General features: G+C 57.0%; 1 long non-coding RNA gene and 1 pseudogene across 5 annotated transcripts; both read left to right on the forward strand.

Annotated features, from left to right (window-relative positions):
- The first annotated feature begins 10,283 nt into the window (after positions 1-10,283).
- On the forward strand, positions 10,284-12,319 carry LOC135969992 (uncharacterized). Of its 5 annotated transcripts, none has more exons than XR_012431945.1 (4): positions 10,284-10,538; positions 10,738-10,918; positions 11,400-11,636; positions 11,740-12,319. It is a non-coding gene; the product is annotated as an uncharacterized lncRNA (long non-coding RNA). The 5 variants fall into 5 exon arrangements; XR_012431946.1 differs by having other exon boundaries at positions 10,777-10,918; positions 11,397-11,636; XR_012431948.1 differs by having other exon boundaries at positions 10,804-10,918; positions 11,397-11,636.
- A 4,753-nt stretch (positions 12,320-17,072) lies between these two features.
- On the forward strand, positions 17,073-18,148 carry LOC102137828 (uncharacterized protein FLJ46757-like; annotated as a pseudogene).
- Positions 18,149-27,929: the final 9,781 nt, after the last annotated feature.

Genomic DNA, 27,929 nt, shown 5'->3' on the forward strand with positions numbered 1-27,929 from the left:
AGGGGACCCCAGTGTTCTCGTCTGCAGTAGACAGGTGGCATCACTGCCCGCCCCGGAGTCAGGGGGCCCCAGTGTTCTCGTCTGCAGTAGACAGGTGGCACCACCGCCCATCCTGGAGTCAGGGGGCCGCAGTGTTCGTTCTCGTCTGCAGAAGACAGGTGGCATCACAGCCCGCCCCAGAGTCAGAGCCAGGCCCAGCCCTGGTCAGAGGCACAATGGAGCAGGTCTCCACGCCCCACTACGGCTCCCCCAAGGGCTTCCCGACCACCACGCCCAGTGGTCTGGGTGTGGAGAGCAAGCTTCCTCTTGTCTTTCCTTATAGGAAACCTGCTTTTCCCGCAGTTCCTCTACCGCAGCCCCGCTGTGGTTTGGGGTCTGATCCGACAGCCTCTGCAGAGGTTTGTGAGGGTCAGGAAACACTAGAGTCACCAGGATGTTCATTTTGCAACATTTTCAACATTTGTAATCCAGTGAAATATCAATAAAAATCCCACAGGGTTCTGGCAATAGGAAGAGTACGCTTTCCTCCGGAGACCGATCCTTTCTATTCAGACCATTTCCAGACCTGTGAGCTCACCTCTGAGACAGGCCAGGGCCCTCTGCCCAGGCGGGTCACACTGTGCCCCTGCCCGGTAACCACTCCACCTTCACACCTGCAGCCTTCATAGCCCCTGCACAGCCAGCTCCCTCCTGGTGAACAGCTCACAGCAAGGCCTGCGGCCCCAGCAAGCAGTTCCCTCTCATGGATGCGCTGGCTTTAAATAATTCAGCTGTCTTTTCAGAGATGATTCACCAAAGCTGCTCATTGAGAGGAAAGATCGTGAGCGTGGCGGCTGCGCCAGTCCCCCCTCTGAATGAGACTTGGGGACTCAGCCTGGCCACATGGAAGCCGCAACAGGAAGGACTGACTGCCATGGGCGCCTTGAGAGACACGGCCCCGGCAGGCACAAGCTTTGAGCCCCGAGAACCCAATGCCACGGTAGACGATGGCACCAGACAGCACCCGGGCAGGCTAGGAGGCGACGGGCGCTCCTGGGTGTGCACAGGCTCCTCGGCAGGGCGGGGAGGGCAGGCTCCTCTGCAGGGTGGGGAGGCGCTGGCCCACTTAAGACTCCTCAGCCCATCGCCAGATGGAATGTGGAGGGCGGCCATGAAAACCATAGAAACAGTGTGTGGACCCCCAGCCTTGCAGAAGGAAGGGAGATGGGGGTGCACCCAGTAGAGACACCTCCTCACCCCCAGACCTGCTGGGCCCTCTGCAGGCTCCTCTCCTTTAGCCCAGCCAGTGTCCACGGTGGGGGCAAGCTTGCTGAACTCGAATGGCTTTCTCTCCTCTCCCTGTCCCCCTGGGAGCTCCCTGTCTACCAAGTGATACAATGCACACCTTCAACTTAGCATATTCCACCCTGAAACAACATCACTGCACTTCATGTGTGTCTAAGGGCCTACCACAGCAATTCCATCGCACCTTCCTGTTCTTGGCACTGCTTTTTTGTTTGTTTGTTTTGAGACAGAGCCTTGCTGTATCACCCAGGCTGGAGTGCAGTGCTAGACACCCATTGACAAAAGGTGCAGCCCAGGCCGGGCGCGGTGGCTCAAGCCTGTAATCCCAGCACTTTGGGAGGCCGAGACGGGTGGATCACGAGGTCAGGAGATTGAGACCATCCTGGCTAACACGGCGAAACCCCGTCTCTACTAAAAAAAATACAAAAAACTAGCCGGGCGAGGTGGCGGGCGCCTGTAGTCCCAGCTACTCGGGAGGCTGAGGCAGGAGAATGGCGTAAACCCGGGAGGCGGAGCTTGCAGTGAGCTGAGATCCGGCCACTGCACTCCAGCCTGGGCGACAGAGCGAGACTCCGTCTCAAAAAAAAAAAAAAAAAAAAAGGTGCAGCCCGCACAGGAGCCAAAATATGTTCAGTAGACCGGGTGCCACTCTGAGTTTGCCCATTCATTTGTCAGGGAACCCCAGATTGATTCCACCTTTTGGCATCGTGAGCACCGCTCTGAGCCTCCTGGGGCAAGCATCTCTTTGAGTCCCTGATTTCAGTATTCTGGGTCTGTCCTAGGAGCAGAATTGCTATGTCACATGACAACTGTATGTTTCATATGTTTAAGCTTTTGAGGAACTGTCACACATCTTTTTAAAAAAACCTGGCATCTGATATTTATAAACCATCATTGAAACAGTCATCATGGAAAACTAAGGCCTGAGTGGAGTGGGAAGGTGGCCAGTGGTTGCTGACATTTCCTGCCAGTCACAGGGAGGCCCTGGGAAAGGGTCATTGCCACTGCCCCCGACCCTGTGGGGGGAAGGGCTGTCTGGGGCTATCAGTCAGATCTGGCCCAGAGAGTGGAAGCCACTCCAGGTGTTCCGAGAAGGGTTCAGACGCAGGTGCTCAAAGGCTCTCGCAGCTGCTGGACGGGACCCTAAGGAAGGCCAGGAGCAAGGTGACAGCTCTCAAGCAATCTCAGGAATCTCAGGAGTCCCTGCTGTGGCACTCCCTGGGAGCTGCTGCCAGCCTCACATGTCACCTGCCCGGGAGGCCAGCTGCCTCATTGGTGACGAGGGACTCAGAAACGTTGCCTTCTCTGCAAAGCTGCAGGGCTGCAGGGAGCCACGTGCACTGGGGATGTGGGCACAGGGAGTGTGCAGGCCTGGGTGAGGGCAGCCTGGAGGGCAGGTCAGATGCTGGAAACATCGTCCAGGTGGGGCCAGCATGACTTACTAATGGACTTGTGGGGGCACAGGGTGAGGGGAGGAGAAGGGCCTGATGTTTTGTCATCGACACGTGTTGGAAACCCTTGGCGGGGCCTCGGATGCCCGAGGAGGCCACATCATGCAGCATATGGGAAAATAAGCCTTAAAAATGGAAAGCACGTATGCTCTAGGCACCCCGAAAATCCTGAGCCTGGAAGGGTCAATGAGAGAGAGAGAAACATTCACACAGGACAGCTTGAGGCAGAGAGGGGCTGCGTTCTGTGCCCGCAGGACGGCTGTGACTTCACGCCCAGCTGCTCAGGGCTGTGGGGCGCTCTCTTTGGAGAAGGGGCTGACTCCAGGATGGGGCAGGGGAGGTCCTGGTGTGCCTGGCACCTGGTCATGCCAGAGGTGAGGACACTTGCCCACGCCTGGCAGGGTGGAGGGCTGGGCCGCCAGGGGCTCCCACTGTCCAAGTGTGGGTCATTTGGAACATTAAAAAGAGCAATCGATTATTTTGATTGTAAACTATTACTAAATGAAAATCTGGCTCGAGCCTATAATCTCAGCATTTTGGGAGGCCGAGGCTAGTGGATCATCTGAGGTTAGGAGTTCAAGACCAGCCCGGCCAACATGGTGAAACCCCGTCTCTAATAAAAATAAAGACATTAGCCGGGCGAGGTGGTGGGTGCCTGTAATCTGCTACTCGGGAGGCTGAGGCAGGAGAATACTTGAACCTGGGAGGCAAAGGTTGCAGTGAGCCAAGATTGCGCCACCGCACTCCAGCCTGGGTGACAGAGTGAGACTCCAATTCAAAAAAGAAAAGAAAAAATCTGTAAGTCCACAGTGACACCAAAGAGAGAGTGAGGAAGGAAGCAAATGTCATTTGTCACCGGGAGGTGACATCCTGCGAATCCCTCCCTCTGAAGACTGGCTTTGAAAGGAAAGGGATCACCAGTCACCCAGCCTTTTCTAGTTAATGAGGAACAGCTTCTCCTTACAGAAAATGCCAGCTAAGAAGTATGGCAGGAACAGCCGACTGAGAATGTCTCCAGACACCAGCCCCCTCGGGGAATGGCTGATTCAGGCGGGGGTGAGGACTGGCTGCCGAAACCCCGGGTGTGTGTGGGAAAGCCGTGTCCACGGTGCTGCTGAGCCGGCGACTTGCTCACTGCCAAGGGCCCTCATGAAGGAGAGCTCTCAAGGTCACTGCCCCAACCACGTGGCCCATTTGGTGTCCCCACCCATGGGATGACCCACACCGTGGCCTCACATGAAGGCAGCGTGAACTCACAGATCATCCACAAGACCCTGCACACATTTTGACCAGGATGGCTCCAAAATCCTCCAGACCAAGGTTGTTGGGGTTTGTTTTGTTTTGTTTTTTGAGACAAGGTCTTGCTCTGTCACCCAGGCTGGAGTGCAATGGCGCAGTCACAGCTCACTGCAACCTCAAATTCCTGGGCTCACGTGATCCTCCCGCCTCAGCCTCCTAAGTAGCTAGAACAGCAGGCTTGCACCATCACACCCAGCTAATTTTTTATTTTTAGTAGAGACGGGTCTCCTATGTCGTTCAGGCTGGTCTCAACTTCTTGGCCTCAAGCAGTCCTTCTACCTTGGCCTTCCAAAGTGCTGGGATTACAGGCGTGAGGCACTGTACCTGAACGTACTGAATTCCTGACTTTTTTTTTAATTTGCTAATCTTCTCTGTATCGTTCCAATTTTAGCACATGTATTGTCGAAGCAAGCACGTTCTTAACATGTTTATGCCATGGCCCACCTGGTTATCTGCTGAGCCCTATGGACTTCTTCCCAAATGATGTTGACAAATCCGTAAGATAAAACACATCTGTTTGCAAAGAAAATCAATTAAAATGAAAAAGTTATCGAAATATTAAAGTAATATGTTGGTGCATTTAATAACAAGACAGTGCGTGCACACATAGGCAGGTTAGAGTTAAATTTTATTTCCTGAAGGGCAGCTGCGTGAAGGCCGTTGTGTGGCTGGATAAGAACTCTGCATCATCGGGTGGTCCTTGGTGAGCTCCCTTCATGCGTGATGAACAAGGGCCGTGGCCGAGGACACCAAGAAGCAAGGCCGGCTCCTGAGCTGACCAGCTGGCGTGGGAAGGCAGTGTGGGTTTGCGGTGACCAACCAGCCTGGTGCAGGCAGCCACCCGTGAGAAGCCAATCCCACCACGGGGCCACAGCCCAGTGACCACCGAGTGACTCCTGGCGGTGAAGGTGGGTGACATGCGGGATTTTCTAACAGCCTTCCTGGCATGTGGAAGCAGCTGTGTCTCATGTTGCCTGAGGGTCATGGGCACCGTCCACACTGGGGTGGTTCCCTGTCCACGTCCATCACCCAAAGTAGCACGAAATCCGAGATGGAAGCCAGCAGCCAGGTGGCTTCTCCTCTCCTGCCGAGACACCTGCTGTAGACAGCACTGCCTGTTTCAGGAGCACTGGGGAGGGCTGTTCAGTGATGGGCCCGGGGTGTGCCTTCTCTTCTGAGTCAGTGTCCTCAAACCGCCACGGAGAGGGAAAAGTGGGGAGGGCTGGGGGCTTCTGCCACAATAGGGACAAGAAACCTGCGGCCAAGGACAGCGCTGGTTTGGAAAAACACTGCATGTGACACGCTGGCACAGCCGGGAGCCTGAATGTGAACTGGATATCGGGCTCCAACAGAAAGACACCGCTGTGAATTTCCTTAGTGCAGCGTCAGCACTGTGGCTTTGTGGGAGAATGTTCCTGTTTGAGTAGAAGTGGGGTGATAACTTCGCTTGAGTCTGTCCGTGTAGAGGCCACGGGGTGCGGGGTTCTCCTGTGTGGACTCATTTGATGCCCTGGGGGGTCTGGGAGGTCAGAACTATTTTCATAGTGCTGACTAAGATGTTAGAACTATCTTATGGCAAGACTAAGATGTTCCTCGAGATTTTTTTTTTTGAGACAGAGTCTCACTCTGTTGCCCAGGCTGGAGTGCAGTGGCGCCATCTCAGCTTACTGCAGGCTCCACCTCCCGGGTTCAAGCCATTCTCCTGCCTCAGCCTCCCAAATAGCTGGGACTACAGGCGCCTGCCACTACGCCCAGCTAATTTTTTGTATTTCCAGTAGAGATGGGGTTTCACCGTGTTAACCAGGATGGTTTCGATCTCCTGACCTCGTGATCTGCCCGCCTCGGCCTCCCAAAGTGCTGGGATTACAGGCGTGAGCCACCGTGCCCGGGCAGATTTTTTGTTTTTTAAGAGACAAGGTCTTGCTCTTTCGCCCAGGCTGGCGTGCAGTGGTGTGATCTCGGCTCACTGCAACCTCCACCTCCTGGGTTCAGGCGATTGTCCTGCCTCAAGCCTGGGATTCCAGGTGCATGCCACCACGCCCGGCCTCTCCATAAAAATTCGATAGAGCAGTTTCCAGGTTATAGGGTAATTGTATATTTAGTTTTACAAGAAACTACCAGATCTTGTACCAAAAGGATTGTACCATTTACACATCCACCCGCAGTGTGCAGGAGGGGTTCTGGGGCCCACACCACAGCTAAACACCCCATCACTCTAGCTTTAGCCTTTTTGATGACGTATCTCATGTGGTTTTAACTTGTATTTCCTCAATGTCTGATGACGTCAAGTACTTTTTCGTGTGCTTATTGGCCATCTGTGTGTCATCTTTTGTGACATGCCTGTTCAGATTGTTTGCCCATTTTTAGTTGCCTTTTCTTTTTATTGACAAATGTGTATTTTATAAATATTTTTCTCTCAGTCTATGAATAACCTATTTATTTTGTAATGATGTCTTTTAATAAGCAGAACTTTTCAATTTTGATGAAGTCCAATATATCCAATTTTCTTTTATGGTTCTTGCTGTGTCCTTTCTTTCTTCTTCTTCTTTTTTTTTTTTTTTTTTTTTTTTTTTGAGACAGAGTCTCACTCTGTGGCCCAGACTGGAGTGCAGTGGTGTGATCTCGGCTCACTGCAACCTCTGCCTCCCAGGTTCAAGGGAGCCTCTTGCCTCCGCCTCCCAAGTAGCTAGGATTACAAGTGTGTGCCACCATGCCCGGCTAATTTTTGTATTTTTAGTAGAGACAGAGTTTCACCATGTTGGCCAGGCTGGTCTTGAATGCCAGACTTCAGGTGATCTGCCCACCTCGGCCTCCCAAAGGGCTAGGATTACAGGCGTAAGCCACCGTGCCCAGCCAGCCATGGCACCTGACCTAATTTTTATATTTTTTGTAGAGTTGAGGTCTTGCCATTTGCCCAGGCTGGTCTTGAACTCCTGGGCTCAAATGATCTGCCCGCCTCAGTCTCCCAAGTAGCTGGGATTACAGGCATGCGCCACCATACCCAGCTAATTTTTGTATTTTTAGTAGTGATGGGATTTCACCATGTTGGCCAGGCTGTTCTCAAACTCCTGACCTCAAATGATCCGCCCACCTCAGCCTCCCAAAGTGCTGGGAATACAGGCATAAGCCACCACGCCCGGTCATCACTGTATTTTTTTGTTTTGTTTTTTATAATGTTTTAAATTGAGACAGGGTCTGGCTCTGTCATGCCCAGGCTGGAATGCAGTGGTACTATCTCAGCTCACTGCAACCTCTGCCTTTCAGGCTCAAGCCATCCTTATACCTAAGCCTCCAGAGTAGCTGGGACCACAGATGAATGCCACTACACCTGCCTAATTTTTTTTTTTTTTTTTGGTAGAAATGGGGTTTCGCTATGATGCCCAGGCTGGTCTCGAACTCCTGGATCAAGAGATCTGCCCGCCTTGCCTCCCAAAGTGTGGGATTACAGCCATGAGTCACTACACCCAGCCAATTACTGTAATTTTTTTTTTTTTTTTTTTTGAGACGGAGTCCTGCTCTGTCACCCAGGCTGGCGTGCGATGATGCTATCTTGGCTCACTGCAACCTCTGCCTCCCGAGCTCAAGCCATTCTTCTGTCTCAGCCTCCCAAGTAGCTGGTACCAGCTAAGCTTGCTGCGGCCCTCCCTGAACTGCTGCTCAACCAAGACCCCACCCCATACCCCCCACACCCAGATGCATCTCTCTAGGCTCAAGGGCCCCGTGATGTCCCTCGCGTGGGACAGGCTTCCCAGCTGCTTCTCCTCCCCCAGGGAAGCTCAGGGATGCCTAGGCCTGGAGGGCCGCCTTCTCCAGAGGGCAGTTCAGGATCCAGCCCACAGGTCTGACCCTCGCAATGGGTGGACACGGCCACCTCACACGGTCACTTCCTGGTCCCCATCCTGGGCCACCTTGTGCTAATTTGCTGCTTCTCCTTCTCTTCTCCTCTCAGGCTTTAAGCCCCTCCCAACCCTGGACCTCAGCACCCCCAGTTCTGCCGCTCTGTGCAGCCGTAAGTTGGGGGCTGAGGGCAAATGCAGCCCTGTGCCAGGGGAGGGGCGTGGTGGGAGGGCTCCTGTCTCCTCCAGCCTCCCCACGCCCCTTCCTCGGTGTGTCCACAGCGGGGCAGGGGGGGTCTGTGCAGGCGCACGCAGTGAGCAAACAAGATAAGGGATGGTGGCCACACTGCAGTCCCCTCAGCGCTAGCTACTGTGATAAAACCCTCTTCTTCTAAGTAGTGTAGCCCTTCCACACGAATCGGAATGTGTGGGACCCGCCATCCTGGCCGTGCCATCAGAGCAGACCTGGCGCTGGGCGCTGGATCATGCTGCCCCTGTGTCCGGGGCTACTGAAATTCCCGTCTTCTCGGGTTACCATATTTGACACCTGCCTTGGCCGGGTTCTCAGCAAGCCAAGCTGGTGTGGGATCCTGCATGGGGACGTCTCACTGTGGCCAGGTGAGCCAGTGGGGGGCAGGGGCCACCTTCCCGCTGGGCACCACTGAGCACCGCGGGCAGCTCACTGCTGGTGCCCCTGAGAACCCTGCCAAGAGGCCAAAGGAACCCCTGAGCCTGGGGACAGCCTCTCCCAGGGCAGGATGGGAGAGGGATGGAAAAGGCTGAACCCCCAGTTCCTGATGGATGAAGTTCTGCCCTAACCACCAGGTGAAGCTCTGGGGACCGGGAGTCTCAGCGCTGGGTGTGCCTTTGCTGAGCTGATCTCCCCATGGTGGGGCCAGTGGGGAGACGCAGGCTGTGGGAGGCACCCAGCCTCCTCCAACCCGGAGGGCAGGGCCGTCGCAGGGCCCAGGGAACATCTGCCCAGAGTGCCCCACCCTCACCTTCTAGACCACATTCCAGGGCCCCGGATGGAGATTTCTCTGCCCAAAGACCCCCAGCCGGCCTCTGGGGTCTGCATGAGCCTCTCCTGGGTTCCTCCTCCAAGGGCACCACCCCAGGCCCAAGAGGCGGCCAAGGACAGCTATTTGCTGAGGGCTGTAGTGGTGCCGGGAGGGTCCCGGCTGGGAAGAGGAGGCTGCAGGCTGGGGTTGAGGCAAGAGCTCCCGATACCACCTTCCAAAACCCAACTCGGGGCGGCCCGTTTCCGAGTTCTAGCGGGCCTTCCAGGTCTTCGTGGAAATACGGGTGTCCAGTAGGAGGACAGAAAAGATCTCACGAACAGTTTGTTAGCTCATTTAGGACTTTCATGGATTTAGACATAGCCGGTGGTCTGCAGCCATCGGGCCATCAGACAGTGGCACCAACCTCAGCTCCACATGGCCCTGAAGAGCAGCTTGAGAGGCTCTTCCTGGTCCGTAGCTGGGAGAGGTGGAGCCGCGCCCTCCCGGACTCGATCCAGGGGCCTCTCCTCAGTGGGCACGATGCCTGCAGCGAATGCAGGGCACTGTCAGGGAGGCGCTCAATAAACGTCCAGAAGGAGGAGGGACCTGCACACATGGAGTGCCTGCTGTGTGCACACTGATCCCTGCACACATGGAGTGCCTGCTGTGTGCACACTGATCCCTGCACACATGGAGTGCCTGCTGTGTGCACACTGATCCCTGCACACATGGAGTGCCTGCTGGGTGCAACCCGCTCGTGTGTCATCTCTTATTCCTCAAAACAACCCTGAAAGGTAAGCATTGTGATTCTGAGGCAATTCTCATCCTCACTTTGTTGATAAGAAAACGGGGATGGATTGAATGAAAGCACTGCCCAGTCCCTCACTGCTCACAGGCAGGGGCTACTCTGGCCCTTGGCTTCCTGTCCCAGGGATGGAGGCGATGCTAGGCACTGTGGCCAGGGTGGGGTGCAGGGCTCGGGATGAAGGCCTCCTGAAAACAGCACAAACGCGACTGTGGCTTCCACGATGACCACTTCCATACTCCAACTGCCTGCCTCAGAAAACCTCCACGATGCAATTAAACATCTATCAATGCAAGGGGCAATGATGTGGAACATAAGTGACTTTGTCTTTGATCACTGGGAGAGCTCATCATTGCCTTTGAGCTTCAGGGGAGTGGCTGCAAACAGCGCGCCAGATACTCCGGACAGAACCACTGATGGAACATTCCAGTGAAGACAAGATGCTGGAAGATCCAGGTTCCCTGAACTCCGCACACAACCAAGCTGTCTAGAAATAGACCCAGCAGCGTGGGTGCGGAAGAGGAGATGCTGGCTGGGCTGTGAGTCATCTCCAGCTCTTGACTGCCAACACTTCTAGAAACAGATATTTTGGGTTCCCTTGGAAAGCAGTTTTAAGGAGTCTGACTTGTGACACTGTTGATCCAGCGAGAATCGAGGACCCAGAGGGAAGGCGAGCCTGGCTTCCCCGTCCGCCAGCGAGGGGAGAGGACTCCCAGCCTCGCTGATGGGACCTGGGTGTGGGGGACAGCCCCACCACTCTCGGGAACCTTGGGAGCAGGCTGGGTCCCGGTGACAACAAGAGCTGCTGGAAGACCCAGGGCCTTTGGCCGGGGACCTGTCTGCACGGCCACTCCAGGCTCAGGTTTGCTGACTCATCACCGAATTAGAAAAGGAGTTGAAATGGGATGAGAACCTCCCAGGGGCAGGGTTTTGCTTTCTGACCTCTGTGGGGTCACAGTTTATCCAAGATGAAGCAGAGGCCAAGTTACTGGGGATAGGATGGAGACCAGGGAAGAGGTCTCAGGGACATGGGGTTTACTCCCAGGCCCTGTGGTCAGCAGGCCCAGCCTGAAATCAGCCTGTAAACACCCGACCCTCAGCCTATCTCGGCCCTGATGACCCGACAGGACCTGAGGAGACCTACGAGGACTTGGGCAGGTGTCACTCCCGGCTGCTTACGTCGTGTATGGAAGAAAGCAGAGGCCAGTATACTGTGGCTGTGCCTGCGGTCCCAGCTGCTCGGTAGGCTGAGGAGGGAGGATCACCTAAGCCCGGGAGGTCCAGGCTGCAGTGAGCTATAATCACACCTGGGCCACAGAGTGAGATCCTGTCTCGAAAATAAAAAAAAAATAAAAAGGAGCAGAAATTGGAGCTTTGGGGCCTTGAAGATGAGCAGCCAAAGCCACCTGGGCCTGAGGCCGGGGTCCTGCGGGGGCAGTGGGTCTGGCTGGGGTCCCGCGGGGCGGTGGGTCTGAGGGCCGGGGTCCCGCGGGGCGGTGGGTCTGAGGGCCAGGGTCCCGCGGGGTGGTGGGTCTGGCTGGGGTCCCGCGGGGCGGTGGGTCTGAGGGCCGGGGTCCCGCGGGGCGGTGGGTCTGGCCGGGGTCCTGGGCTTCTGCTTGGGTCCTTACTGTGTAAACTCCTGCGGTTAGGATGAGTCATTGGTCCGTACCTGCTTTCCAGGCTCCTGTTCTTGTAACAAAAGAGCTTATTCTGTTCAAAGCAGCCTAAAAACAGAGAGACCAGCCGAGAGGAGGTGGTGCCGGGCAGGAACTCCTCCGGAAGATGCTCTCAGGCCCCCGCCAGGACACCCTTTGCCTTGGAGCGGGCAGCATCACCGTGTCGGCGGGAACCACAACCTGCCAGCCCCTGCCAACCTGGACACCGAGGCCAGCAGGCCTGGGACCGCCAAGGGAGGCCTGGACACACGCACCTTTGGGATCCATGCCTGCTCCCCCTTTAGGCACGTTAGTGTGAGGTTCTAGAAGCCCATTTCTCAGCCTCCGAGCTGCCTCTCCGAAATGACATGTTCCCATGTCCCTGACTGCAGCCTTCTCTCGCCCCAGAGCTCGCCGCTGAAGACAGCTCACCATGGACAAGGGTTTATCCAACAACCAGAGCTTGGGGCTGTGGTAACTCAGTGCCAGGTGGGGACAGGGTCCCTGCTGGTCACCAGGAGCCTGTGCCAGGAAAACTGGGACACTCCTGCGTCACTGCTGGCCCGGGTGGGACCACCTCTGTTCCCCACTGGCAATGTCCAAGCCCGGCCAGGGCATGGTGGGCTCCTCTGCTCTCAGCGCCCAGGCTGCCCTGGCCCCGGTGTCAGTTACGCAGCCACTGCATCCTCCCTCTGTCCCAGTCATGTCTACCCAGGTTGCACCCATGCGTCAGCCCCCTACCCTCCTACAGTCCCCAGACAACACGGCTCCCTTCCTTCCACGTGTGGCCACTCTCCTACTTCTGGCACCACTACCTCCTCTAGCAGCCCCGCAGCCCCTCCCCTCCCTTCTCCTATTGCTGGGGGCAGGGAAGCTCCAGGGGCATCCCCAGCACCCAGCGAGGAGCCCGGCAGACAGTCACTGTTCAGAGAACAGCAGACACATGCATTATTAAAGCAAGAATAGAAAACAAAGTCTGTTTTACAAACTAGTGGTGTTCTTAAAAATTGAGGGGCCAGGCGTGGTGGCTCACACGTCCGCTGCGGGTGGGACAGAGGTGCCTTCTCTGGGGTGCCCTTCTCCTTTCTTTCCTTTTTCTCTCCCCCAGCTCCAGTGAGCTCCAGCTCAACCACATCTGGAGGGAAGGCCTGGGCTTCCTCCTAACTTACAAGAAGCCCCTCTGAGCTGGGCACGGGGGCTCACGCCTGTGATCCCAGCTACTCGGAAGCTGAGGCAGGAGGATCACTTGGCAACACAGCAAGACCCCATCTCTCTTTTTTTTTTTTTTTTTTTTTTTTGTGAGACGGAGTCTTGCTCTGTCGCCCAGGCTGGAGTGCAGTGGTGCGATCTCGGCTCACTGCAAGCTCCGCCTCCCGGGTTCACTCCATTCTCCTGCCTCAGCCTCCCGAGTAGCTGGGACTACAGGCGCCCGCTACCACGCCCGGCTAATTTTTTGTATGGTTAGTGGAGATGGGGTTTCACCGTGTTAGCCAGGATGGTCTCAATCACCTGACCTCATATTCCACCTACATCGGCCTCCCAAAGTGCTGCGATTACAGGCGTGAGCCACCGTGCCTGGCGCAAGACCCCATCTCTTAAAAAAAAAAAATATTATGTTTTTTTGCCATCAAGCGTTTTCTGTAGATTTTTGGAAGAAAATTTTTCTCCTGTTGAGGTCATTGCTTTGTTGAATTTTACTGAGTATCAGCTATGAACCAGCTGAGACAGGCACACGTCTTTTCTCCTTTAACTGGTGAGAGTGGTAAAAGGTGCATTATCTGGGTACCTTTTGTAATGTTTACTAAACCTGAGTTCCCGGGACAAAATCCATTGCTTGATGAATTTTGCTGTTATTTTCTTTGCTGTTTTTAAAAATATTTTTCTTTTTTTTTTTTTTGAGACGGAGTCTTGCTCTGTCGCCCAGGCTGGAGTGCAGTGGCGCGATCTCCGCTCACTGCAAGCTCCGACCCCCTGGGTTCACGCCATTCTCCTGCTTCAGCCTCCCGAGTAGCTGGGACTACAGGCGCCCGCCACCTCGCCCGGCTAGTTTTTTTGTATTTTTTAGTAGAGACGGGGTTTCACCGTGTTAGCCAGGATGGTCTCGATCTCCTGGCCTCGTGATCCGCCCGCCTCGGCCTCCCAAAGTGCTGGGATTAGAGGCTTGAGCCACCGCGCCCGGCCTAAAAATATTTTTCTAATAATAAAGATTGACCAGTAATTATCCTTTCCGGTAATGTCCTCGTTTGTTTGGTGTTGAGGCTACATTATCTCATAAAATGTGTTGGTCACTTCTTTTCAAAAAGAGAGGCCAGGCGGCTGGGCGCAGTGGCTCACGCCTGTAATCCCAGCACTTTGGGAGGCTGAGGCGGGCGAATCACGAGGTCATGGGGATCGAGACCATCCTGGCTAACACAGTGAAACCCCGTCTCTACTAAAAAATACAAAAAGCCGGGCATGGTGGTGGGCACCTGTAGTCCCAGCTGCTTGGGAGGCTGAGGCAGGAGAATGGCATGAACTCGGCGGGTGGAGCTTGCAGCGAGCCGAGATCGCACCACTGCACTCCAGCCTGGGCAACAGAGCGAGACTCCGTCTCAAAAAAAAAAAAAAAAAAAAAAAAGGAGGCAATTAGGTTAAAAATAGGTCATAAATCGCAAATTGTATCTTAAATATATGATCTTTGTGTCACAAATACCTTAATTAAAAAAAAATTTATTGAGAAGCCAGAACATAAAAACAAATTTTATAAGTTAAAATAAGGCTATTTGCGTGGACCCCACCCAACCTGCCTGTGTTTTTTTAAGCAGCAATAAGGACACAGACACATGGGAGGACAGCCCTGCGAGGACACAGGGAGGAGGCGCTGGGTGGCCGCCCAGGGGAGAGGCCTCAGGAACCAGCCCCACCGCACCCTGGCCTCAGGCCCCAGCCTCCGGGACTGCGGGAGAATCTGTGTGGGTTGCTGAAGCCCCAGCCTGAGGTCCTTTGTCACAGCCATCAGAGCAAACTCACACAGGGGTCTGAAGAATGGAGCCACTTGTTCTCTCTGCCGCTGCCCCCCTGCCCTGCCCACCTTTCCCCTGCAGCCACAGCCCCCTCATCGGTCTACACATGGGTGCACCCCCGCACGACCTTGGCACTGGCTACTCCTGTCGCCGACTCCACTCTGCCCCAAATATCCACTTGGTTCCTGGCTTTGCCTCTCATCTTTGCCCAAAGGAGCCCTCCCCTGACCACACGCTCGCCCTCCTCACGGCCGATCCTTCACCTTGCTCTGTTTTCTCCACTGTACTCACTGGGGGCTTCGTGTAGTCTTCCTGCTTCCTTCCTTCCTCCAAAACAGGCTGAGCCCGGCTGTTGGGGACCCTTGCCTGAGGCGAGAGGCAAGAGTAGGACATTATGGGCCAGGTACGGTGGCTCACACCTCACACACATTCACCTTGAACAAACCTCATCAAGGTTTGCCCTGCATCTCAATGGAAGGGCAGCCCACGGCTGACTGACAGGTTGGAAGGGTGCCTGAAAGACAGCCCTCCTGCCCCAGCCAGCCCAACTCCAGGCAGTTTGTGCTCCAGGGCTCACCTGCGGCTCCCTCCCTCTCCACAGAGCGCCGTGATCACCCCACACAGGCCCCAGCAACTCCGACCTAAACCCCAAAGCCAGAACACGGTGTCATCATCCACCCAACCTGACCCAGGCTGAGAGAGCCGGAGCAGAAACTCAGGATGTGGAGGTGCGGGGAGCGGAGGCTGGATTCAATTAAGCCTCGTTTCAGTTGGGAGAAAAGTGAACTTCCTCTGGGCTGGCCTGGAAGCCGTTTCCTTGGGAACCGCAGGGCTGAGAAACAGCCTGGCCAGTGAAAACACAGCTCCTGGCGGGCAGCCTGGGACAGCCATGGGTGTGCAGACCTCGGCCTCTGTGGGCAGCGGAGAGAAAGGCCAGGTGGCGGGCTGTGGCTTCTCCGTGTCCAGGGGACCCGAACGGCTCAGAGCCTTTGGGCAAGAGCAAGACATAATGGGCCAGGCGCAGTGGCTCACACCTGTAATCCCAGCACTTTGGGAGGCCAAGGCGGGAGGATCATGAGGTCAGGAGTTCGAAACCAGCCTGGCCAACATGGTGAAACCCTGTCTCTACTAAAAATACAAAAATTAGCTGGGCATGGTGGTGCGTGCCTGTAATCCCAGCTACTCAGGAGGCTGAGGCAGGAGAATCGCTTGAACCCAGGAGGCAGAGGTTGCAGTGAGCCGAGATCGCGCCACTACACTCCAGCCTAGGCGACAGAGTGAGACTCTGTCTCAAAAAAAAAAAAAAAAAAGGACACTGTTGTCTGTCCAAGGGAGGGACAGACCCCAGGGCAGGTGGCACAAAGCAGGAGGCGCCCAAGGGCTTCCGGGGGCAGTGTGAAGACCTGGTGCTCAGACTCAAAACCTGCACTCAGGCTAGCTCCAAGTCGGCCAGCCCAGGAGCTGCCCAGGCACACCCTAGGGGAGGGGACGGGACTGCCTGCTGCCTGCGCCCTTCACTTCCCCAGGGAATGGGACCTGTGTCCCACACCCTAGGGACAGGGCCACTGGTCCTAGGACAGACCAGGCAGCAGACAGGCCACGGCACCATAAGCCCTATACTCATTCCTTGTTACCCACCTGCCTCTGGCCAGGCCCCACACTTGGGGCCTGAGGGCGTCACGGGGGCTCAGGGGGGACCATGTGAGACATAGCTTCAGCTGAGGATGAGGACGAACATGGAAGCCTGACTGTAAGGCAGGGCAGGGGGCAGGGGTCTGGGCCTCGCTGGGTCACCTGGGATGTAGGTCAAGGCAAGGAGGGAGGACCCGGAACGCCCCTCCCCTGCCCCTGCCTTGCTCGCCAATGCCCTGGCCATGGGGATCAGGTACTGTGGCACCAGGGTGGATGGTCTGGGCGTCCAGGGAATCTGGAGCCACTTTTGGAATGTGCCAGCTCCTGCCACATACCAACGTTTTCAAATCCTCTCACTCTCTGCCAAACCACCCAGAGCAGAGTTTTCCAGGGACAGGAGAGGCAAGGGGCTGCCCACTGCGCTGCCCCTGGTTCAAGCTCTGAGAGGGGTGCAGGACTTGGGGGCTGTGGGGGCGGGTTCTGGGTGCATCACGGAGTGCGCCCTACTGTGCCCACCCGAGCGTGGGGCCTGACCTGACCAGGTGAGCCCTTCTCCGAGGAAGCTGATGAGAGAGAATTTCTCCTGCTGGCACTGAAGCAGCAAAGTGTGGGGGTGGGGAAGCCTCAGGGAAGAGGGCTGTGGGTACCTCCAGGATCTGAGGGAACCCCAGGAAGAGCCCATGAGAGAAACGGGAGGCCTACAGTCAAGAGGGCATCCTCTAGAAGACATGGAAGAAAAAAGAATGCACTCTCCCAACAGCCAGGGAGTGTGGGAGAGGCCCAGCCTCCAGTGCCTGGCAGCCCCAGCACCTGCTTCAGCCTGGGAACCCTGGGCGGGCCCAGCCATACCTCTCAAACCCTCAACTACGGCTGGGCGCTGACCTGCAGTGGTGGTGAAATCACCAAGCTCAAGGTAATTTGTTGCACAGCACGGATACTTAACACAGGAGGGACTGGATAAACATTTAGGCAGGAAAAGAAAGAAGAACAAAGGAGGGAGGGAGGAGCCACCAGGAAGGAAGGAGGGTGACTGCAGAGACCGGCCCTGGGCAGCGGTACCAGGGGCGCAGGGAGCCTGGCCCGCCCGGCCTGTTGTCACTGGAATTCATGCCATGCAGCCTTCTATGTCAAAGGGAAACGAGGTCGGGAGGACCGAGGGGTCCACAGCACTTCGCACCCACGGGGCCAGGCTGGCACACCCCAATGCTGCAACCCTGGGAAGAGTCACACGTGCCCTCCCGGGACCCACGTGACTGTCGAGGGAGCCTGGTGTGGGGCAGACACATCTCTCAGGGGTGACGCCCCTGCAGATGGAGTTTCCCCATCTGTGCCGCCCTTGTGAGGCCTGGAAAAGGCTGCAGGGCCAGGCGGCACCGGGCAAGCTGAGTGCCAGGCAGTTGTTGCAACATGCTGGGAAAATCTGAAACCCTGGGGACGGACGAGCTGCACCCCTGGGAAAGAGGACAGCGGGAGGCCGGTTATCAACGCCCTCCTGTGCCTCAGTTTCCAGAAATAAGTCAGACTCAGTGCCCCAGGGAGGCCCCGTGTGGCCTCTGGAGAGCGCAGGACCTGCCCTTTGTGCAGGTGAGGAAATCAAACCCCAGAGCAGTGAGGGACTGGCCTGGAGACCCCGGCTCAGCCCCAGGTGCCTTCCCTCTGCCCATCTCAGACAGGGGCACAGCCAGCACCGCCTCACCCCACACGCCTCCAGATTGGCCCTCAGGGGCCCTGGGCACACTCCTCTCTCTCTCCTCCTCAAGCCCCCACCCTTCCCCTTCGCACCATGACCCAGGGGCTGCTAGCAGCTGGGCGAGACTCCAAGACTTGAAGCTGCTTTTCCAAGCTGCCTCTCTTTCCAGGGGGCTGCAGGTGGCTGCTCACTCAGGGACGCCGGCACCAACAGGACGGGGCCCATGCGCAGGTCTGACTTTCCTCCCAGGCTCTGCCTTCACCCAATGGCCCTGTGGGGCAGCTGGGGCTCCCGGCTGCCCTCCCCCGCCCACAGCCGAGAGGCTTCTTCCCAGGGTTCTGTTTTCCCCACAGTCAGAACTGAGGTGCTTGGAGGCTCCAGGAGAGGGACAGGGTGGAACGAGTGGCCTGGAGCCCCCCAGGGCAGACCCCAACGAGAAGGGTCAGAAGTGCCCTCTGGGGCCTGGGCAGCTGGGCAGAGCCCGCAAGCCTGAGACCCCGTGGGAAGGAAGTGCCCCCACCCCATGGTGAGGAAGAGGCTGGTACAGGCTCCTATGTGGCCCCCTCTGCCCCCTCCCCACCTCTGGTCAGGCTTGAGATGAGCCCTGAGTGGACACAGGGGCCACAGTGGGGTCTCAGGGGTGAGGGCTAAGGAGGCTGAGCCTCCAAGGACCCCAGGGTGCCTGTCCCTACTGCACACCCACCAGGGCACAGGGTAGGGACAGTGCCAGGAGGGCCACAGCTGCAGGGTCCATCCCAGGCCGTGGCACACAGGTAGAGGTGGGTGCCAGCCTTCGCGAAGCACCTGCAGAGGCTCCACTCAGGGAGAGAACAAGGCCCTCGCCCAAAGGGATCCTGGGTCACACGGGGCAGCAAGAAGGGGTCGAGCCAGAGGCCTGGAGGAAGGGTTGGACAGGCCCTGGGTGGCATAGTCTCCCCGAAGCCCATTCCAGGGCCATGGGCACCCCCCAGAGGCAGCCAGTGGGACTGCAGCAATGCAGGTCCTAGAGGCAGGTGACAGGGGAGGTGACACAAGAGGGCAAAGGAGCAGCAACATCCCTGGGGGAGGCACAGAGAGGGCCAGGCTGCCCTCTGTGGACTGTGGAACCCAACGGCCAATCCTCCCCATAGGAGGGGGCCAGGGCTCCACGCAGTGAGAACCCACAGGTGATGCCACACGGGGGAGAGGCCACGACGGGGAGCGGTCACATAGGGGAGATGCCACATGGGGCAGAGGCCGCGCGTTGGGGAGACGGCCCCTACCGGAAGACTCCGAGGCAGTCTGCGGCAGCTCCTTCCGGCTGAATCCGGTTCAGGAAATAAAACCAGCCCTGTGTGCACCTAAGAGATGCCTGGAGGGATGATCTCCGAGCGGCTCACCTCGGTCCGGCCGTTCTCTTCACATAAGAGATGCCTGGAGGGATGATCTCCGAGCGGCTCACCTCGGTCCGGCCGTTCTCTTCACATAAGAGATGCCTGGAGGGATGATCTCCGAGCGGCTCACCTCGGTCCGGCCGTTCTCTTCACATAAGTGATGCCTGGAGGGATGATCTCTGAGCGGCTCACCTCGGTGCCGGCCGTTCTCTTCACATAAGTGATGCCTGGAGGGATGATCTCCGAGCGGCTCACCTCGGTCCGGCCGTTCTCTTCACATAAGAGATGCCTGGAGGGATGATCTCCGAGCGGCTCACCTCGGTCCGGCCGTTCTCTTCACATAAGAGATGCCTGGAGGGATGATCTCCGAGCGGCTCACCTCGGTCCGGCCGTTCTCTTCACATAAGAGATGCCTGGAGGGATGATCTCCGAGCGGCTCACCTCGGTCCGGCCGTTCTCTTCACATAAGAGATGCCTGGAGGGATGATCTCCGAGCGGCTCACCTCGGTCCGGCCGTTCTCTTCACATAAGTGATGCCTGGAGGGATGATCTCCGAGCGGCTCACCTCGGTGCCGGCCGTTCTCTTCACATAAGTGATGCCTGGAGGGATGATCTCCGAGCGGCTCACCTCGGTCCGGCCGTTCTCTTCACATAAGTGATGCCTGGAGGGATGATCTCCGAGCGGCTCACCTCGGTGCCGGCCGTTCTCTTCACATAAGTGATGCCTGGAGGGATGATCTCCGAGCAGCTCACCTCGGTGCGGCCGTTCTCTTCACATAAGAGATGCCTGGAGGGATGATCTCCGAGCGGCTCACCTCGGTCCGGCCGTTCTCTTCACATAAGTGATGCCTGGAGGGATGATCTCCGAGCGGCTCACCTCGGTCCGGCCGTTCTCTTCACATAAGTGATGCCTGGAGGGATGATCTCCGAGCGGCTCACCTCGGTGCGGCCGTTCTCTTCACATAAGAGATGCCTGGAGGGATGATCTCCGAGCGGCTCACCTCGGTCCGGCCGTTCTCTTCACATAAGTGATGCCTGGAGGGATGATCTCCGAGCGGTTCACCTCGGTCCGGCCGTTCTCTTCACATAAGAGATGCCTGGAGGGATGATCTCCGAGCGGCTCACCTCGGTGCGGCCGTTCTCTTCACATAAGTGATGCCTGGAGGGATGATCTCCGAGCGGCTCACCTCGGTCGGGCCGTTCTCTTCACATAAGTGATGCCTGGAGGGATGATCTCCGAGCGGCTCACCTCGGTCCGGCCGTTCTCTTCACATAAGAGATGCCTGGAGGGATGATCTCCGAGCGGCTCACCTCGGTCCGGCCGTTCTCTTCACATAAGTGATGCCTGGAGGGATGATCTCCGAGCGGCTCACCTCGGTGCTGGCTGTTCTCTTCACATAAGTGATGCCTGGAGGGATGATCTCCGAGCGGCTCACCTCGGTCCGGCCGTTCTCTTCACATAAGAGATGCCTGGAGGGATGATCTCCGAGCGGCTCACCTCGGTCCGGCCGTTCTCTTCACATAAGAGATGCCTGGAGGGATGATCTCCCAGCGGCTCACCTCGGTCCGGCCGTTCTCTTCACATAAGAGATGCCTGGAGGGATGATCTCCGAGCGGCTCACCTCGGTGCGGCCGTTCTCTTCACATAAGTGATGCCTGGAGGGATGATCTCCGAGCGGCTCACCTCGGTCCGGCCGTTCTCTTCACATAAGTGATGCCTGGAGGGATGATCTCCGAGCGGCTCACCTCGGTGCTGGCTGTTCTCTTCACATAAGTGATGCCTGGAGGGATGATCTCCGAGCGGCTCACCTCGGTCCGGCCGTTCTCTTCACATAAGTGATGCCTGGAGGGATGATCTCCGAGCGGCTCACCTCGGTGCTGGCTGTTCTCTTCACATAAGTGATGCCTGGAGGGATGATCTCCGAGCGGCTCACCTCGGTCCGGCTGTTCTCTTCACATAAGAGATGCCTGGAGGGATGATCTCCGAGCGGCTCACCTCGGTGCCGGCCGTTCTCTTCACATAAGTGATGCCTGGAGGGATGATCTCCGAGCGGCTCACCTCGGTCCGGCCGTTCTCTTCACATAAGTGATGCCTGGAGGGATGATCTCTGAGCGGCTCACCTCGGTCCGGCCGTTCTCTTCACATAAGAGATGCCTGGAGGGGGCCGGGCGCGGTGGCTCAAGCCTGTTATCCCAGCACTTTGGGAGGCCGAGACGGGCGGATCACAAGGTCAGGAGATCGAGACCATCCTGGCTAACATGGTGAAACCCCGTCTCTACTAAAAATACAAAAAAACTAGCCGGGCGAGGTGGCAGGCGCCTGTAGTCCCAGCTACTCGGGAGGCTGAGGCAGGAGAATGGCATAAACCCGGGAGGCGGAGCTTGCAGTGAGCTGAGATCCGGCCACTGCACTCCAGCCTGGGCAACAGAGCGAGACTCCGTCTCAAAAAAAAAAAAAAAAAAAAAAAAAGAGATGCCTGGAGGGATGATCTCCGAGCGGCTCACCTCGGTCCGGCCGTTCTCTTCACATAAGAGATGCCTGGAGGGATGATCTCCGAGCGGCTCACCTCGGTCCGGCCGTTCTCTTCACATAAGAGATGCCTGGAGGGATGATCTCCGAGCGGCTCACCTCGGTCCGGCCGTTCTCTTCACATAAGTGATGCCTGGAGGGATGATCTCTGAGCGGCTCACCTCGGTGCCGGCCGTTCTCTTCACATAAGTGATGCCTGGAGGGATGATCTCCGAGCGGCTCACCTCGGTCCGGCCGTTCTCTTCACATAAGTGATGCCTGGAGGGATGATCTCCGAGCGGCTCACCTCGGTCCGGCCGTTCTCTTCACATAAGTGATGCCTGGAGGGATGATCTCCGAGCGGCTCACCTCGGTGCTGGCTGTTCTCTTCACAGTAGAAGAGTCCATTTGGGGAAAAGGTTCCCATCAGAGATGGAGATGTTCCCTTTCAGACTCCAGGCTGTGGCTGTGGGGCTGGCTCCTTACCGTGCGGGCTGGGGGCTGGGCACATGGATGTCCACTCCTGGGCCCTCTTCTGGTAGACCGCAGCACCACACACACTGCAAACCAGGCCTCTTCATCCACCACCACCGTCCAGGCCTCAACAGTCACCGCATGGGGTCTCGTGCCCTTCAGGGGAACTTCTGGGCTAATGAGGGGGACAGTCCCCATTACCCATCTATCTTTATCAGGCAGTATACACAACCGTGAAAGTTCTGGGAGACATGGGTCCATGTTCCAGTCCCAGGGCTGCTCCAGAACTGTCCCCAAACTCACCCTCAATCCTACGGCCAGACAGTGGGTCCAAAATTGCCTGGCCAGGTCACACTCCTGCGTGAACTGCCCCACAGCACCCAGGGCGCCACCTGACTTGCCGTCCACCCCTCAGCACCTCCCCTCACCCCGGCTGCAGCTGCAGGGCCCACCCTCACGGGGGCTGCTCCCTGCTTACCTCCCTCGCCCGTGCAATGTTGCCGCTTCCCGCAGGGCCTACCGGGAGAAGTTACAGGTCACGATCATATTTGAGCATGAGCAGCTCATGCAGATAACATTCTGGCTGAGGGAGAGGTCTTGTGGCTCAAGGCTGTTTCTTGGCTTTGCTCAGCCATGCCAGGCAGGAAAATGGGCACCTCTGGAGACCCAGGCTGGCCGACAGCCTGCCAGGAAGAGCCTTTGGCATGTAAGCCACGGTGGGCTGGCAGGACCGCAGCTGGGGTCTCCATCTACCGGTACCAAGGCAAGGAAGAAAAGCAGGGGGCCACCTGGAGACGGCCCCTCTAAGTAACTCCAGAGCTGCTGCTCAGTCCCCAGAATGTCACCTCCGAGCAGAGCCTGTGACAACTGTCAACTGTGAAGCTGCAACGTGGGTTGCTACTGAAGCTCTGAAGTCAGCAAGGACACAGCATGTTTGTTCTAGACCGTTTCGCTGCTGGAGGAAGCTGTACATGCACACACTCGTCTCACCACCCTGCAAGTCCACGGGCCCCTCCCCGGAGTCACCTCCAGGTAAAGGGCGCCCTGCGTGGGGACTTGCTCTGTGGGGCGCTGAGATGCTCTAAGATGAACTGTGCTACGGTGCATAGCCGCCCGATAGTGCACCCACAACAGGGAACTGAACGCTGCATGAATTACATCTTGAAGTTGTTCTTTAAAAAGGCTTAGGTTCCCTGGAAGACCCTCGCCCGCACCCAGCGTGGAGCGTTGTGGCTCACGTGGCCACACCTCTCGGGATGGCTTTGGGTCTCCGTGATGGGTGAGTTAAGAAGTTTCTTTTTTCCTCCTTGTGGGCTTCGAATGGGGAGGTGGGGTGCTGCCTCTTGCCAGGTCCTGCCTCTGAGCTTGGAAGAGGAGTATCCGGGAGACCCCCGCTCACCAGGCACCTGTGAGCTCCCTCAGGCTCCCTCGGGAGCCTCAGATGGGGCCAACAAGGGCAGAGCTGTGCCGTGGGGGAGGGGCACCGCGGCGGCCCAGGCTGGGTGAGGAGTGGATGTCCTGGTGTCAGAGCCACACAGGAACCAGGGTGTGAAAGCAGGTGACCAGGCAAGAGGGTTCCTGCAAGGGCGGCAGAGCCAAGGGTGAGGAGGGCACCCACGTGGGACGGGGCGCAGCACCCACGCCCGGCCTCGGTTCTGCGTGAAATGAGTATCGGGGGTCATGGAAGCTGAGTTCCTTCGGGAAGGAGGTTCAAACACAGAAGGGAAACCCTAGAATACACCCCGGTGTCTCACAGCTGGAGGCACCGCCCCTCCCAGAGCTCAACTCCTAACACGAGTGGGGCAGGCACGGGCAGCAGATAAGACAGTGAGCGGCCAACGCTGCGGCCGGTCCCAGTGCCCAGCTTCGGGCAGAGCACCTCGATGCTCCCGACGGCGTTTCCAGGACGAGGCTGGTTTGAATCGGTGGACTGAGGAAAGCAGGGGGCCCTCAGCGGAGGGGGCCTCGTCCAGTCTGCCTGGCCAAGGCCTTAAAAGACTGGGGTCCCCTCCCCTGAGGACCTTCCGGGGTCTCCAGCCAGCCGCCTGCCCTGCAGAATTCCCAACTGCCAGTCCCAGTCGCGTGAGCCGACTCCTCACAATAAACAGGGCACTCTCCACCCACCGCCACCACACGCGCGCGCCTGCTACGGACAGGACTGTGTCCCCCCACACGCACATGTTGAAGCCCTAACGCCCAGTGTGACTGGAGATGTCGCCTCTCGGGAGGTCATTAGGGTTAAATGACGTCCTTGTAAGAGAGGTCAGGACGGCTGGGCCCAGCGGCTCACATCTGTAATCCCAGCACTTTGGGAGGCCGAGGTGGGCGGATCATGACGTCAAGAGTTCGAGACCAGCCTGACCAACACAGTGAAACCCTACCTCTACTAAAAATCCAAAAATTAGCCAGGCATGGTGGCACACGCCTGTAATCCCAGGTACTCCGGAGCTGAGGCAGGAGAATCGCTTGAACCTGGGAGGCGGAGGTTGCAGTGAGCTGAGATCATGGCACTGCACTCCAGCCTGGGCGACAGAGCAAGACTTTTTCTCCAAAAAAAAAAAAAAAAAAAAGAGAGAGGTCAGGACACCGTGAGAAGATGGCCATTGATTAAGATAAGCCAAGGAGGGGGCCCAGGAAAAAGCAACCCTGCCGACATGCCCTCAGAATCCTCCAGAACGGAAACTCACCTTCCCAGGCCTAAGCTGCACAGTCCCCCCATTCACTGTTCTGTGTTTCCTGGAGACCTGAGTCTAGACAGATGGAGGGTGGCTGGTGGGTGGGCTGGAGGGACAGGTAGAGAACAGGCACGCGCTGTGCACGCAGTGCCCCAGCTCTGCCAGCTGCCTATGAACAAGGAGATCCGACTAGCAAGGGCCCAGCCAGATCGACTTCTAACCACCACCCTCCCCTCACAGGAGCCAGAGCTCTTCAGACACATGAAAGAATCTGAACAAGGGCCCTGGGGCTGTAAAGGACTTCACCGAGACAACTAAGCACTGAGGGTTCGAGGGTTGGACCCAGTGAGGGATCCACACTAATTCTCTGATTTTTTTCTGGTTTGAGACAGGGTCTTGATGTTGCCCAGGCTGGACTCAAAAATTCGCGGACCCAAGCGATCCTCCCACCTTGGCCTCCAGGGTAGCTGGGACTGTAGGCACGTGCCACCACACCCAGCTCTAGTTCGCCATGTGACGGCTGTGCTGTGGTTACGGGACTGTCTCTGTAGGAGGAAATGCACCCCAAAGTATCCAGGGTGCTGGGGCGCTAAGTCAGGACATGCTCTCAAAAGGCTCGGGGGAGAAATGCTCTCTGTATCTGCCACGTTGCTGTAAGGTTGAGAGATTGTTTTTCCAGGAAAAAGCAACATCGTCCTCATCCCAGCCTGTGCTGTTACCCCCACTCCACACAGGTGAGTGGAACCACAGGTGTTTCCTGTCCTGGTCACAAACTCAGAGTGGCTGGGCCTAGTGTCCTGAGAAGTCACCTCCTGGGGTGCCATCAGCCTCACCATAGCAGAACACCCAGACAGGAGCCCATCCCCGAGGCTCAACTCAACACATGCAGCCACTGTGGAAAAGTCTGGAAAGTAGTTGTTCAAGTGACTAGAGACGGGTAGCACAAGACCCAGCCGTACCACTCCTAGGCGTCTGCCCCAGATGAATGAAAGCATCCGTCCCCTGAAAACTCGTCCTCATGCAGCAGCGTGACTCAAGACGGCCAAAGGCGGGAACACCCCAAATGTCCATCAGTGGACAAACGGGCAGACGCAATGCGCTCCGTCTGTACCACGGGATGCCACTCAGCCATAAGAAGTAAGGAATCCACGGTGTGGATGAGCCCTGGAACCACGCTGCTGTGTGAAAACAGCCAGATGCAAAAGGCCACGTGCCGTGTGATCCCACAACATGACACGGCCGGAACAGACACGGCCCACAACCTGAGGCCGGGAGGATCCGTGCGGGTGGCGGGGAGACGGACGAGTGATGGCTGAGGTATATACCCAGTTTCTTTTGGGCTGAAAATGGTCTAAAGTTGACTGTGGTGATGGCTGTACAATTCTGAATATGCTAAAAACTCAAATTATACACTTCAATTGGGCAAACTGTATTCTATGTGAATTACCTCTCAGTGACTCTCTCCTGGGCACAGGCGTTTCTCCCACCTTTGCCTCCTGAGTAGCTGGAACTACCATTTATGTGGGGAAATATAACACCAACTTGGTCTCAAAAAAAAAAAAAAAAAACTCGACTCGAAACTCAGTCTCAAAAATAAAAAAAAAAGAGACTACCAATAGGAGAGGAATTCAGTAATTCATGTCATAAGCACAATGCGGTTATTTAAAACCATTCTGAAGATGGGGAATGTGTACCCAGCATGGCCTGGAAACAGCCAGAGCATGACGGTGCCAGCGCAGTTGTGAAAAACCTCTCCCTGTGAATACACTCGTGAAAGATCCAAAGTCACTGTGGCTTCTGGTTTCACAACTGCAACTCAACGTGACTCATTTGCTTTTTTCCAGAAACTTCTGTTAGCATGCGTGTCTCCTTAGCTTTTGACCAAAGAAACTTCAACAAAAACAACAAAGCATTATTATGTACCCCGTTCCCTTCCAAAGGCCTCCCGACAGGCTCTGCTGGGGGTGAAGAGGCCAGGCCCAAGGAACACTGCCTGGGCCCAGGAGACACTGCCCAGGTCTGACACTTGCCACCAGCAATTTATGTTAGACACGCTTGTTTTTTTTTTTTTTTTTTTTGAGACAGAGTTTCACTCTCGTTGCCCAGGCTGCAGTGCAGTGGCACGATCTTGGCTCACCACAACCTCCGCCTCCCAGGTTCAAGCGATTCTCCTGCCTCAGCCTCCCAAGTAGTTGGGATTACAGGCATGTGCCACCACGCCCGGCTAATTTTGTATTTTTAGTAGAGATGGGGTTTCTCTATGTCGGTCAGGCTGGTCTCAAACTCCCGACCTCAGGTGATCCGGCCACCTTGGCGTCCCAAAGTGCTAGGGTTACAGGCGTGAGCCACTGTGCCGGGCCACGCATCTTTTTGCGTTACTTTGGAGAAAGAACCCTAACCCCCTAAAACAGCATCCCTGGCCTGCCTTCTCCTGAGCCCCTAGCTGCATCCTTAGCCTGCCCCAGCCGCCCAGCTGAGTAGGACTGCAGGAGGTGTCACCAGGCGCCACCTCCCCGGGGTCCGGGGACACTCGAATACAGCAGGGTTTTAGAGAAACGGGTGTGGTTCAGGGTCTGCACAATGCCAGCCACAGCCTGGGGGTCGTTCCTGGTCCCAGGCCCACTCCAAGCCCAGGCCTCTTGCTGGACCCCACACGGCCTGGCTGGCTGGGCACCCATGGAACAGAAGCGGGCAAAACCCAACACAGCAGCCCCTTGTCACCTATGCAGGCTGTGGCCACACCGCTGGCGGCAGATGGGCCCTTGTTCCGAGCAGGTGGCTAGCCCTGGGCTACTGACAGGTCTCTATTGCCACAGTGGTGACCTGCCACCTCCCTCACAGGCTCCTGCAGGCGTGCAGGGGAGAGGGGCATGGAGGATGAGGAGCATGACCTGGTGGAGGGGATGGGGCGCGCAGCCTGCGGACCCACGGGTACCCAGGATGGTGGGTGCGCTCCTGCCTCCAGGGATGAGCCTCTTGCAGGAGCCAGGCCTTCCCATCACACACGCTCACCCCGGACAATCTGGGCCTTACTGGAGCTGAATTCACTGCACAACACGACCCCAGACTAGGGGGGAAGCAACAAAGCCCCGTCCAGACAGCCCTGTTAACAGCTGGGTGGCTCTGTCAAAGGAGAAATGTCTTACAAGATTTTTCCACAAACATGAATATAAACCACCACACTGCTCAGAGGCTGGCGGCTGCCACCTCCCACACGTCCGTAGGACACACCAGAAGCGACAC

Source organism: Macaca fascicularis, chromosome 3 (genome assembly GCF_037993035.2).
Source record: "Macaca fascicularis isolate 582-1 chromosome 3, T2T-MFA8v1.1".
Lineage (NCBI taxonomy): Eukaryota > Metazoa > Chordata > Mammalia > Primates > Cercopithecidae > Macaca > Macaca fascicularis.